The following is a 5,705-nucleotide window of genomic DNA, read 5'->3' as shown; positions in this document are numbered from 1 at the left end:
TACAAATGCCCCTCACATCCAAAACCACCATCACCCATCCATGGATTGTAGCTAACATATTTTTATACAACACATTTCCATGCCATGTGTGTTGATGGCACTGAAACTTGCTTTAACACTCGGCACCTCTACTGCCACATGTGAAAACTCATTTTCAACTTTGAAGAATGTTTTTTATGGACCACAGTCTTGCCAGGCTTCTCTCCTGAAAGGCCACATGCGTACAGCTGGCATTTGAGAGGGATCTAACCCTCAATTGTTCAATGCCGCAACTCATCAAATTCAGCTATTCTAAAAACAGGTCACATTTAGTGCTTTTATATCAAGTACCATGTGTATGTGTGTCTTAGCATATTGCATTTATCAGTCATGTAGTTTTACTGCATGTGTTTTGATAAATGCTAGTCAAGGCTGTCTCAGAAGTCTAGATGCCATAGACTATTCGATGCATATTGATGTATACAAATTTTGTACTATTAACTGCATGGATGTGTTCATGCAGTGGCTCATGTTCCTTTGGTTGGCTTTTGTATTTCATTCAGTAGTCTGTGTGAGGCTTGCTGACCAACAGTGCTACTTTGCAGTGCTGTAGCCAGGGCAAGAGTTTGTAGTGAAGTGCTAGTTGACATATGGTATGCACAAGGCATGTTTATTAACAGGACTGAAGTTCAGACTGGAGAGGTTGTTTGTTTCGCCATTGAGCAGTAAAGATAAATATCACTTCATCTTCCTCTGATTTTCCCTCCTGCTTTAAAGCTGAATTTTTCATGATTTAAATTATTATGACACCAATAAACAGAGTACATTATCCAGTCTATTTGTCTGTAGGACAACAATATTCATCATGAGCAAAGTAGTATTCAATTCAAAAGTATGAAGTTTAGAAAAATTGTGAATAGTAGCATGAATGTCCTTGAGGAGCTGAACATTTTGATAGCTGAAAGTATGCTGAAGTAGAATTTTCCCATTTGTTTGAATGGGACAAGATTTTCAAAATAAAGCTAAATATTTCAAATGTATGAAACTTGTAAAAAAATTTGAATACATGCCATAATATCCTGAGAAAGCTGAAAGTCTACTGAACTTAATAAGATGTGAACATTTTCTCGTTGGTCCGCACAAAATAGGTAAAACAGTAGGTGTGTGTGTGTGAGTGAGTGAGTGAGAGAGAGAGAGAGAGAGAGAGAGCGAGCGAGAGAGAGTAGAGATCACATCAGCCCTGGAGACCATGAGACAAGCCAACATGGATGACATGATGTTGCTTCTGCAGATCAGACAAACACTGAGCAGATCGTACACTCTGAATATCATTCACCATAACACAGAAGGACTGCCATCTCATGTCGTGTATAGCTGAACTGACTCCGTTTGACCAATCGGCTGCAGTAATAATAACCACATGTAGTCACATGACCACATACAAACTGGCGGCATAGTGGGAAAAAAATCTTCAGCCATGGTAAACAGGGAATGAAAACATAAAAATGGCAGCGGCATCTGTCTCCAATGCTACAAAAGAAGAGGATGAACACCCCTGGCCTAATATACAAAGCATGATTCGCTTACACACAGTGCAAAAGAACAGCTTCATAATGTGGTGTCTTCTCTGTCTGCTGTTTTAAAATGTCTTAGATCTTATTTATCTACTTTATATTTCATTTGTATTGCGTGGCATTCATGTGGACGGCAAAGTAAGAATTTCATTATACAGGGAAATGCGTTTCCGTACTGTGCATATGACAAACACATTGACTTGACATGCAGGACCTCTAGACTGAAAAACTTTCAAAATCCAGTTTGATTTCAGTCCCATGACATGTTTTTCACAGCTTGTCTACTCCAATCACAAATACTGTTGACAGTGATCTCTCTGAAATGTCCTGTAAAGTATCAAAGCTAAGTAAAAGTGAGAGGAGAAAATTTAAGAGGAGACTGATGCATTCACAAAACCTGGCAGCATTACTGTTCAATATGCACAACTGAGTAATAGTATGATAGGTTCAGCATTTGAAGTAATGCATTTCAGGTATAGAAGTCACCGAATATAACTTTTACAACAGTTGAAGCTGGGATTTCCGAGTTCCCCTGAATACAACCATAACAGTAGGATTTCCGAGTGTGCCTGAATGCAGACTGAATGAAGACTGAGGCAGCACTACCTCTGGAATGTGCGATCTATGCACATCCTATCACAATACCAATGGCATAATCAGATTCCTGACAATTTTCTCTACCATTTTCATATATTATATGTGTCTGAAAGCTTAAGGATGGCAGAATAAAAGTGGAAACCGGCAGGAAAGTGATAAAAAAAACACACAGACACACAGCTAGAGTGGGAGTCGTGACTCTGGAGGGTGCCTATTCAAGTCAATTCATTCAAAGTGAATGGAGAAGTACACAAAATATAAATGGTGAGTATAAAACAACCATAAAAGATATCAAGAAGCCTTTTGCACCATCAGTAGATAAATTTGCCAAGAGTTGAATGAAATGGCGTTTATAGCCCAATGTATGCCAGAGCTATTAAGATTCCAAGAGGATGAGGTTTTCAAGAAATGAAATGAATGGGAGAATTCATTTCAATGGGAGCATTTTTTGATAAAAGCTGAATTTATTAAAAAGTATAAATGTTACAAACAAGAAAAATACAAGCAAGCATGTCCTTAAAAGGCTGATCATTTTGATGCCTAAATAGTTATTCTATGTATGGGGCAAAATTTCCAGAAAAATCTAAATATTTTAAAAAGTATGAAGTTTAGAATAATTCTGAATATAAGCATGAATGTCCTTGAAGAGCTCAACATTTTGATACCTGAAATAGCTGAAGGTATGCAAAAGTAGAATTTTCTCATTCATTTGAATGAGGTGAAATTTTCAGAATAAAGCTAAATATTTTAAAAGGTATGAAGATTAGAAAAATTTTGAATATAAGCATAAAAGTCCGAGGAGCTAAAATATTTTGTCACCTGAAATAGCTAAAAATGTACTGAAGTAGGATTTGAATTGGGCAAAATTTTCAGAATAAAGCTTAATGTTTTAAAGTGTGAAGTTTAGAAAAATTCTGATCTTATTTTGTAATCAGGGGCTTTTACTTCGAAAATCTGGTACATTTTGGGGCCTTCATGTGAGTTTCCTTTGTAATTAAGGGCTTTTATTTTGAAAGTCAGGCACATTTGGGGGCCTTCATGTGAGTTTCCTTTGTAATTAAGGGCTTTTATTTTGAAAATCCAGCACATTTTGGGGCCTTCGTGTGAGCTTAATCTGTAATCTGGCTTTTATTTTGAAAATCTGGTACATTTTGGGGCCTTCATGTGAGAATAATTTTTAATCAGGGGCTTTTACTTCGAAAATCTGGTACATTTTTGGGCCTTGGTGTGAGCTTAATTTGTAATTAGGGGCTTTTATTTTGAAAGTCAGGCACATTTGGGGGCCTTCATGTAAGCTTACTTTGTATTCAGGGCCTTTTATTTTGAAAGTTTGGCACATTTTAGGTCCATGTGTGCTTAATTTGTAACCAGGGGCTTTTATTGTGAAAATCTGGCATATGTGGCCTTCATGTGAGCTTAATTTGTAATTAGGGGCTTTTATTTTGAAAGTCAGGCACATTTGGGGGCCTTCATGTAAGCTTACTTTGTATTCAGGGCCTTTTATTTTGAAAGTTTGGCACATTTTAGGTCCATGTGTGCTTAATTTGTAACCAGGGGCTTTTATTGTGAAAATCCAGCACATTTTGAAGTTAACTCTTGTGTTGTGTCCAGTTCAAATTTACCCATTTTTAGATTTTTACTAAAAGAAAACTGACAAAAGAAAAAAAGCTGTTGACCTGAAACTATATGAACTATGCATTATGTTTACATATAAATAGCTCTTGATTGCAGTGTCATCTCATCCTCAATCGTCCAGCACCATAAGCAAAAGGTACACTGCTCAGAAGGCCTTAGAGCTATTTTTAGCAGAGTGTGAGACAGATAGTGGAGGGGAAGAAGAGGATGTCTCAGAATATGAGGACAATACTGAAGAAACACCTGAATATGAGTGAGTTTGAGGATGATGAGGATGATGAGGACTCAGAGCACGCAGCAGAAGAGACTACAGATCCCACTGCTGGAGGAGCCCCACAGCCAACTACATCCAAGAATGGCCAGACTGAATGGTTTTCATCTCCCCTGGTTCAGCTGCTAACAAAATAATGATGGTACCAGGACCCACATGAATGGCTGTGACACATGTTCATGATATAGTGTCATCATTTGAACTGCTGATTCCTCACTCAATCCAGAAAATCATTCTGGACATGACCAACCCTGAGGGAAGACGTGTTTTTGGGGAGCAGTGGAAAGAGATGGACCACATACATTTGTGTGCCTACTTTGGGATCCTCATTCCTGCAGGTGTCTACAGATCCAAAGGGGAGTCAACTGAAAGTCTGTGGCATGCAAAGAGAGTGATTTTTGGAGCCACAATGTCGCTGGAGAGCTTCTGCATATTCTCCAGGGTTATCAGGTTTGATGATCAAGAATCAAGACCTGCTAGGCAGAGGAAGGACAAGTTGGCAGCCCTCCGTACTGTGTGGGACAAGTGGGTGGAATGGCTTACACTTCTCTATAACCCTGGGCCCAATGTGACTGTAGATGAATGGCTTGTGGGGTTTAGAGGCCATTGCCCCTTCAGGCAGTATATGCCCTTCAAACCGGCAAGGTATGGGATACAAATACGGACTGCCTGTGATGCAACATCATATTATGGGTGGAACATGCAAATTTATACAGGGAAGCCAGAGGGAGGAGCCCCTGAGAAAAACCAGGGGACATGGGTTGTGTAAAAAGGCAGGCCCATCTACATACAGTCCAGTGTCAGAATTATTTGAGAGATGCATTTTTCAGAGGTACTGCTTCTCAGTGAGTGTGAATAAAATGTTTTATATTTTTGGCACTGTTCACCAATTGTTGTAAATATTTGCATTTGTTCTAAGATACATTGTTGAGGGCTGTTTAGTCAATGACTGCAATGTTCCATTTCAATTTTTATCTGAATTTGTGCTGCCAAAGTGCATCCTATGCTTCTCATCCCACAAATACTGCTCCAAACTGGGCATTCTGCACTGGACATCATCCCTGAAGAACCACAGACCTCCAGGGACCCTACGCTTCACTCTCAGCCACCCCAGGAAAATAGTGCTCCATAGACCGACAAAATGCGCTGGCTAGTACCCCACAAGTACTGCCCCAAAATCAGCCACAAGGTGCTGCATAGCTCCCCTGCAGAACCACAGACCTCCAGGGACCCTGCATTTTGCTCTCACCCACCCCAGAAATAGTGCTCCATAGATGGACAAAATGCACTGGCCGTTGGCTATCTGGGGCCAACCGAAGATCCGCGACACTACGGTATTGTTATGTCTAGGCGGGATTCTGACTTAGAGACGTTCAGTAATAAACCCACAGACGGTAGCTTCGCACCACTGGCTCCTCAGCCAAGCACATACACCAAATGTCTGAACCTGTGGTTCCTCTCGTACTGAGCAGGAATACAGGTATGTGCCAAAAAATTAGAATATCGAGGGAAAGTCCATTTATTTCAATAATTTGTTTCAAAAAGTGAAACTTGTATGTTATATTAGTTCACTGCACACAAAGTGAAATATTTCAAGCCTTTATTTGTTTCAATTTTGATGATTATGGATTAAAGACAAAAAAAAACCC

Source organism: Monopterus albus, unplaced genomic scaffold, assembly GCF_001952655.1.
Source record: "Monopterus albus unplaced genomic scaffold, M_albus_1.0 scaffold533.1, whole genome shotgun sequence".
Classification (NCBI taxonomy): domain Eukaryota; kingdom Metazoa; phylum Chordata; class Actinopteri; order Synbranchiformes; family Synbranchidae; genus Monopterus; species Monopterus albus.
This window is presented reverse-complemented; position numbering follows the sequence as displayed.